Raw genomic sequence first — 9,078 nt, forward strand, 5'->3', positions numbered from 1 at the left:
GTACAATCTGCTAGTCTTTTGCAGAAATACTTTACATTTCAGGGCTCATTTATTTGGTCTTCTCAACCATTAGTCATGAAAACAAAACACAATGTCCTATCTGCATCATAGCAGGAGCTAAGTTCTCTTCTAAAAAGGCTTTGGTCGTGTTTTGAGACATCTCCGGGAAACAAGTCACCGACACCTGAGCGCAGGCCTGATATTGATAATGAAGCCAGGGTTTTCTTTGCTGCTTGGTGACCTATTACCAGGCACTGTGCCATGAATTGGCAAGACTTGCTTTTGCTTGCCCTCCCTCCTCCTCTGCTGCCTCAGCTAATATTTAAATCTAAGCTATTCAAGGCAGGGACTTTGCTTTCAAACATGCTCAGTGTCACCTGTGTTCTGTAAACGATAAACAATAATTTCCTCTGACTCACTCTGTTGTCAGCAGATGACTGTCCACAGGTAATTTGTTACAAAAATCTCAGCTGGAATAGTTGCCTTCTGCTACTGCCAATGTCTCAGCAATAACAAGTCAGCTAGGCAAGGGACTGAGGAAGCTGCTATAAATATCACCATCTCATACAGGAAATGTAATGGCCAATGAGGACTGTTACTTCTAGCTGTGACTTGGGCTCTGGAAGAGTCAAGTGAATCGTTTGCCCAATAGAAAGCTAGGAAAAAATTACAAGTAAAACTCTACAGATTCAAATTATCATTTCTCCTTCCTCCCCTCCTTGAAGGCTGGAGCATGGGCTGTGGCCAGGAGGCTCTGACCTCTCAAGGCCTTTTTTTTCAGGCAAGATTTTAGAAAATCTGGAAAAGTAGCTGACTACTGTTTTCAAACGTGCCATCTAAAATGTCAGTTGAAATGCTCATGCTCTTGCCTGGCTGAGCCTGAGCTCACTTGTTTTAATGATGTTTTAATGAATTAATCACAGCCATGAATTGCTCTGTACACAACTGAACAGCAAAGCAATTACTGTTTTTTTAAATCTTTACACCTGCTCTTATTTTGATGTGGACTTGCGTGTTTGTGTCCAGCCTAGTTCTGTCTCTATAATTTAATAAAATGTTTTCTTTTTTAGTTTGTTTTTACCTGCCCGAAAACCTCATGCCCATGATGCACATGTCCACGGCCAGGACAGAAACAAGCAGGTAGTTTGCCTGCCTGGCAGCAAGCCTTGTGCAGTTGCAGCATTGCAATAGTCTCCACAGGAGCCGCAGGGCCTGCTGACAGAGCCTACGACCTGCCGTCTGCCCTTCGCCTTCCCTGTGCCTTCACCAGCTTCAGGACAGAGAAGGGATGCCCGTATAAACAGATACTGTCATTGCCTAAACGCACGCAGAGGGCTGTGCATCGCCATATACACACGCATCGCCATATACACAAACGCTGGTTACAAACACCTCAAAAAGATGCGTGTACCTGTGTGGTGACCCACCAAATGCACAACAGGTAGTCGCTGTAGAGTTACCCTCACCCAGCACTTGTAGCACTGTGAGGTGCCTGTCCTTCCACGTTTAGATGGGCTCAGTCCAGCAGGGAAGGAACATGTTGGATCATTTGTGGGGTTTCTTTTTGCGGGGGGGCATAGTGGTGGTGTTCTTCCTGGGCAGTCAACATGGGGTAAATGCATCTACAGAGACAGGTGTGGGGTGAGAGACACTGGTCTGTGCCTCAGATCTCCTGTAGCTGGCACAGAGTGGAAACGGACTGGTGAACAAGGGCAGTGAGGCCAATGCTCCGGGCTCCTATGGGGTTTTGTCCTGTGTTTGTCCTAGTTGTCAGCTGTGTAAAATGGTTTCCACAAGCTTTGTGGCTATTGGGCTTATTCTCTTGGGCCTTCTGTTGTGTAAAGTGTGCTCCCTTCACAGCAGTAGATACTGCAAATGCACGATGCTTCTTAGAAGAAGAAAAAACGTTTTGATCAGAATTTTCCTTTGATGCGAAATGTTAATTGGCAGTCTATGCCTGCCTCTTTCCTGTTGCTTTTGAGCAGTAGTCTTTTTCTTTGCTCTTCTAATTTTGCTTTCTTTCTTTTTTTTTGTCTGACTTAACCTTTGTTCTTCACACCATTTTTTTTCCTCAAATGGAAGATAAGGCACTGATTCCTTTTTAAATCCTATTTCAACGCTCTTTAAGTTTCTATATTTCTCCAGTGTTTATACCAAAGCAAGCCTATTTGCAGCAAAGCAAAAGCTGACAAGAGTGTCTCTGATTTCCCTTTCTCCCTTCAAAGTGACGGCACCCATCTGTACACGCTGTCCTTTCCCTGGCTGACAGCAGGATGGCAATGGGCTGCGCTGTTAGAGGATGGAGACGGACTTCGAGGAGCACAAGCCACTCTGATGTATTCGATAGCAATGCAAGGAGGAGAAAGGATTGAGTTGCTTGTTTTCAGCAAGCTATTTTTGTACTTGTTTCTTGGGTTAGAGGAGAACTGAGCTACGTGCTAAATTTCCATTGCGTAACAGCAGCTTCTCTGCAGTGCACGCCAAAGATAATTTATCAGGGGCTGATAATAAGTGTAGATGTTGTGTAATTGCATCCAAGAAATAAACACCAGCCTCTTGCCAGTGCTGTGTATATCCAGTACGGTAACCTGGTACTGGAAGCAGACTTAATTCGTCTTAAAAGATTGAGCAAAGTTCTCTGAATTGCTTTGAAAGAGAAACTGGTATGATCCTGGAGGAGGTAATTTCAGTTCTTCCAGTATTTTTAAGAATGCAGCTACAAAGCTGAGAGCAATAGGAGAGTACGAAGCTCTCCCACGCAGCAACATGAGGTAGGGCAAGCAGCTCTAGAAATGTGAAACATTGCTGACGAGAGGCACAAAGACGATCTGGAGAGCAACGTGGTAGCTTTAAAAGCACAGAAACTACCTAAGAAGATCACCTACAAAAGGTAAGTTTTTGAGAAACCAGAGGCCTACCAAGACTGCAAATCATCAGCTCAACCTTTTGTAGTAAGATTGAGTCGCAGGAATGTGTGTGTAATAGACATGGCTTGACTGAATGACTTGGGGTGGTATAACGGGTAGCTTCATCCTGAAGCAGAGCAAACTCATGAAAGTTTAGGACCTGTCAATCTTTAAAGATTAACTACAGGTACGTGTTTCCAAAGGCATGATACAAAGCACAAAATTATGCCTATTTTGGGAAAGTAACAGTAATGGCTTGGGTGGGAGCAACTTCACCACCAAGCTGCTGAGCAGAAATCAGGTAAAGTGAAAGAAATAGGCCAGTAGTTGTTGGAAGTATAATTATAAAAATGTCCCCTATCTGGCTAAAAAGTGAAAGCATTCATGAAAATACATATCCAGGAAGGTAATAATGACAGTAATAGGTGAAAGACTGCCTCTAAGGAAAGGCAAAACAAGATACACCATTGCTCTAGCAATGTGATAGCTTCAGTGGTAATTTCTGAAGGACTTAATTGAAAACAGACAAGAAAAAGGCTTCCTCCCTTGGCTGTCCAACTAGAATTACTATCTGAAAATGTAAAAATGTGTAGTGACCAAAGAGCTAATTCCTCCACAGGTGAAATTCCGTATTAAAGCTCTGTGTCACTGTATCAAACATGAGCTTAGAGATGGTTACTTCAAGCCACAGCAGCTGTGGATTTCCTAGATAGGTAGGGAGCAAGGGCAGGTGAAACCACGGTAATCTTTACCTTACTTTTTTTTCTGAAAACAGTATTACAATACTCACATGCACTGCAGGTTTGTTAAACAAGGGATCAGTGGGGTTTCTTAGGTCTGCGAGACTCTTCCCTTTCTCTCATTACCCAGTTTCCCAGCGGGAGATAGGTGCCACCCCACAGTAAGCACAGCACTGGAGTCTTCTCCCCTTCCATCCCCCTGAAGCACAGATTCCCTGTCAAAGCACAACTTCTTCGCTCCCTCCGGAGGGCAGATCCTTGCTTTATGCACTCAGCAGTTCAGCTTGTCCCTTGGACACCAGGTAAAGGGGCAGCTGCCACCAGGATGGAGAACTGTGAAGCAGGATAGGAGTTGTGGTATCTGATTTTGCTGGCAAAGGAAGAAAGGCTCTACTGTGGCGCTGAGAAGTGGAAAGTTGCAGGGGGAAGATATGGAAAGCCAGAGCAATTCCAGAAAAGATGTGTCACATCTTCAAATCCTGTTATGGTAAGAATGGCTCTACAGACCAATTTTTAGGATGAAGACCTTCAAAATACAAGGGACTAAGCTTTCTGCAATAAAGACAACAGCATGTCTGCTTTTAGGAAAACAATCACTTGTTATTAGGAATCAAAACATCCTCTTACTCAGTATTCAAGGCAGAATAAGTAGTGGAGAAAATCATACTTGCTGCACCTGAGAGGAAGGTGATTTTGGTGGAACTGCATTTTCAAACTCACTAGTGTATTGCTTCTACTTGTATAATGCATTTTCCTGTGCATGTTTAATCATGGTGGCCTGGTAGTCGGTTCCCAGGGGCTGGGCACAATATGGCTGGTTAGGCAGCGAGGCAATGGAGGAACTGTACAGCCTGTCACAGCTTCTGCGTCAGGCAAACACACGCTTCGTGTCTCTGTGGCTTCAGCTGGTCAGACAACTGTTGTTACCAATAATGTCACGTGTGCTGTCTTGTAACACGAACTTCCATTGGAATCATCTGCTTAAATATAACTTTTGAGGTGATAAGAACAATTGAGAATGAGTGCTCTTATGTCAAGAGACAAAGTAGATGTCCCCATGCAAAAAGCCTACATTCACTTCTTAGAGATACTTAAGTTTTAGCACGGAGCCTTCCAATGCAAAGGGCATCTGTGGCCCGTTCCCTCCTGTGCCCACTCCTGCCTGCCTTCAGCGGTACGTGCCTCAGTGATTTCTGTGCCGCCCGAGGAGAGGGAAGCCGCTCAGCCTTCTCCTCCAACCCACAGCATCCCGAGGAATATTTGGCAAGCTAAAGGAGTCTCTTATGTCCAAGTGTGAACAGAAAATTGTTCCATCCTGAAGTCTGGTGTAAGTACGTGTACCAAATGAAAAGAAACATAGATACTAAATGAAATTCAAGATCATCTTGGTCCCAAGTTTAATTTATGCCTTTTTAAGTTAGACAGTAGAGGTTTCCTTTTACTACTGGGTTGTCATTTTATTTCAATAGATCAATTGCTCAATATGCATAATATCAGTACAGTTATTTCTTCAGCATAAAATAAAAAATAAATTAGTTATTAACAGATAATGGTTCATAATTTATGAGTGGTTAATTTTGGATATTGTTTTTCTTTTTTTTTTAAACAACTAGAGCAAACACACTGAACAGTTACACAAGCTTTAAGAACAGCGTGAAAACAAAAATCTGATTTAAACAGTGCTTTCAGCATTCTTGTTTCCAGTGTGTTCATGCCAAAACAGCTGCAGAAGCCCTGGGAAACTGGCCTGGTGGCTGGGCTACATGTGTGTACGTCACCTGCTTTTGCACCACACAATCAGCCACCAACACCTCCTCTGCTCCCAGAAGGCAGCCTTGGTTCGACCTGGGCCCAGGCTGCCAAAAACACCGCCTGCCTGCGTGCTGGCAACCTTGGGGAGTGATTCTGAAGAAGCCCCTGGGCCATCAGCCCTGCCCGAGTTCATCATGATAAGGGCTCCTGGAGTAGCTGGAAGCTGCAAGAGCGCTGGGATCTGTCCCTGCTGCCAGCAAGCACCTCTGGGATGATATGCTCAGTATGGGAGCACTGGAAATCTCCTTCTAGGAAGACCTACAAGATCGCCCCGACGGCTCTCCAGCAGAGAGGGTACCTAGACAGGGCATCCTGGCCTGGATAACGCTGTGGGAGCCATTTGGCCTTGCAATACAAGGACAACTCTATGATCTCTGCCCAGCACAATGACCAGTACACAAGCTGTTGTTCAGCTACAGGGGGTCTGTTTTTTTTGTTCAGGGAAGTAGGGGGAAGCACAGCCCGGCAGGCAACTGGGTGCGATAGGTATTTCAGTCACACTACGTTAGTTACCACCATATACAGGCCATAATTTCTTTCCTCTTTCTTGAGTACCCTCTACGGACAACTGTCAGGGACAGACAGTATGTTAGATAGATCCTTTTCTGATCAGGTACAGCAGTTCTTCTGTTCCTATTAGCTAGTCTTCCTCAAGAGATATGGGATCAAGCAAGCTGGTTGACAGGAACCACCCGTCTAGGCTGCCATTATTCTAAAACCTGGAGCTTCACAGGAATCCCAGAATTACTAACATCACTCTAACCTCTTGTAACTACTAATGCTCATTTCTTAAGAAGTCTGTTGGATGCCACACCTATGCTCCTTACAAAAAAAGGGGGAAGGCTGGAAAAGAAAGGAAGTTAATTTGGAAGGACAGAAGGAAAAAGTTGTTTTCCTTGGCTGTGGAAGTTACTCTTTCACTGCTATTTCTTTTTCTAAATGCAGTAGGACAGGCTGGATGGAAATTACATCAAGAAGTCTCTGGCTTTATCACAGTGTAGCCTATAGATCCTGGACTCCCCTCCCTCTTCCCAATATGCAGACAACACGACCAGAAAATACAGCAGGTGAATAGTCGGGCACAATACAAGTGACTCCAGAGGCTGGGGGCTGCAACCTTGCTACCTGCTCTTCTAAAACTTCATCTCTTCTCCCGAAGGCATCTTAAAACAAGCCATATTTCTTTCACATGTACCTAGTATGTTTTGGGAGCACTTATCTTTCAAGAAGAAGATCAAAAGGACACTTGTAATATCAGCCATTTGTGCTGTACTATTACCAATTCACAGATTCGTTTCCATGTTTAAACAACTACTTTGATTCTTTAGTTGCCACACTTTGATTCATACTGAATAACGCAACCCATAATATTGTTATTGCAAAAGTCTGTCGAAAAATTGAAATTAACAAAACTGAGGAAGCAGAAAACCACAGCTGCAACAGCTCTTACAGTTCACTGCTTTCATCTGCTTGTATTGTATTCCCTCTGCTTCTCTAAACACATCACTGTTGTATTGAAGCTTCTTCTGAAGATTAATTAGCAAAGCAATGAGCATGTTTTATCCATTCTTTTCCCCTCCCAGTCCTCAGGGTATAAACAGACATTGGTCAGCTTGCTCTTTAAAATTACACACTTTGTGATGTTTACATTAGCATTCCATTTCCAGTCCCACAGTCATTGAGAAAACAGTTTTATAGTAAACAATTCGCTTGTGCCAGGAATGCGTTTTCCTCTGTCAATGGGGTCATATGAGACGAATACAAACCAGATAACCTGGGGAGGGCAAACTTCAGTTTCTGTTGGCATACTTTAAAGAATAAAAAAAAAATCTCCTGGGGAATTCATTCATTAATTATATGCCGTTCTTAAGGTCTTTACCTTCGAATAGACTTTTCACACAGAAATACATGACACTTTACAATCCACAGAACAAAGCAAGAGCAGACATTATCATCAGAGCTGCATTGTCAACCCCAAGGTTGTAAGGTGACCTTTTAGCCAAAAGAAAAAAGCAGTATGGATTTCTCCATAAAATCTACTATAAGAGACCTCCACGTTAGTCTAGCAGGGCTTCTAAAATATGGTAAGATGTCATCATAACTGTGACTGATCAGGACTGTATTATGTATTCAAAGCTTTTAAAGGCCCCCTACCAATATGTTCAACCTCCATTTTACCAGAAATGTATTGCAGATGATTTCTTGCACCCATGTCCTCACCTCATTTTGATGTTGAGAGTGATATTGCATTGTGAAAAAAGGATTTATCTCTGTCTGCTTTGCTTTATCTCCACACTGCTAACATTTGACCTTTCAAAGTCTCACTGTCTTCTGTGGTAGAAGTCTATAGTTATTAGCTGATAATCTCCTCTTTTGTGTTAATTTAGTATTGTTGGAAAGATAACACATATAGACTGTCCTATATGTAAATAGGAAAGCAACATATTTGATTGCTGCTTTTTCCAGTCTACATCTTATTTTGACTTCTGCTAACAATATAATCACAGAATCACAGAATGTTAGGGATTGGAAGGGACCTCGAAAGATCATCTAGTCCAATCCCCCTGCCGGAGCAGGATTACCTAGACCATATCACACAGGAACGCGTCCAGGTGGGTTTTGAATGTCTCCAGAGAAGGAGACTCCACAACCTCTCTGGGCAGCCTGTTCCAGTGTTCGGTCACCCTCACCGTAAAGAAGTTTTTCCTCATATTTATGCGGAACCTCCTGTGTTCCAGCTTGCACCCATTGCCCCTTGTCCTGTCAATGGATGTCACTGAGAAGAGCCTGGCTCCATCCTCTTGACACTTGCCCTTTACATATTTATAAACATTAATGAGGTCACCCCTCAGTCTCCTCCAAGCTAAAGAGACCCAGCTCCCTCAGCCTCTCCTCATAAGGGAGATGTTCCACTCCCTTAATCATCTTCGTGGCTCTGCGCTGGACTCTCTCTAGCAGTTCCCTGTCCTTCTTGAACTGAGGGGCCCAGAACTGGACACAATATTCCAGGTGCGGCCTCACCAGGGCAGAGTAGAGGGGAAGGAGAACCTCTCTTGACCTGCTAACCACACCCCTTCTAATATACCCCAGGATGCCATTGGCCTTCTTGGCCACAAGGGCACACTGCTGGCTCATGGTCATCCTGCTGTCCACTAGGACCCCCACGTCCCTTTCCCCTACGCTGCTCTCCAACAGGTCTGTCCCCAACTTGTACTGGTACATGGGGTTGTTCTTGCCCAGATGCAGGACTCTACACTTGCCCTTGTTATATTTCATTAATATAATTAACATACTGTCTTTTCTTAGATGGATCGCTAATCAACTTCCATTGTTGCCACTGTAGCAGCTGGCATTATATGCACGATTTCTTCCTCCCACCTCAGCCTCTGCAGCACTGAACTCAAAGTGCCACCAAAGACATATTCCAGGTCAATCCCATTTCGGGACTGATTCTTGGTTTCTCATCCTTTTACTGCATCAAATTCAGGTTCTTTATTCTCACCTTGAAAACTGCATAATCCCTGCCCACATCTCTATTCCCATTTCCGCCTACTCGCTACTTCTAATCTCCTCTTCAATATTATTTTCACACACTTCTGCACACCCTCTTGCCTAGGGGT

This window comes from Nyctibius grandis, chromosome 3 (assembly GCF_013368605.1).
Source record: "Nyctibius grandis isolate bNycGra1 chromosome 3, bNycGra1.pri, whole genome shotgun sequence".
NCBI lineage: Eukaryota > Metazoa > Chordata > Aves > Nyctibiiformes > Nyctibiidae > Nyctibius > Nyctibius grandis.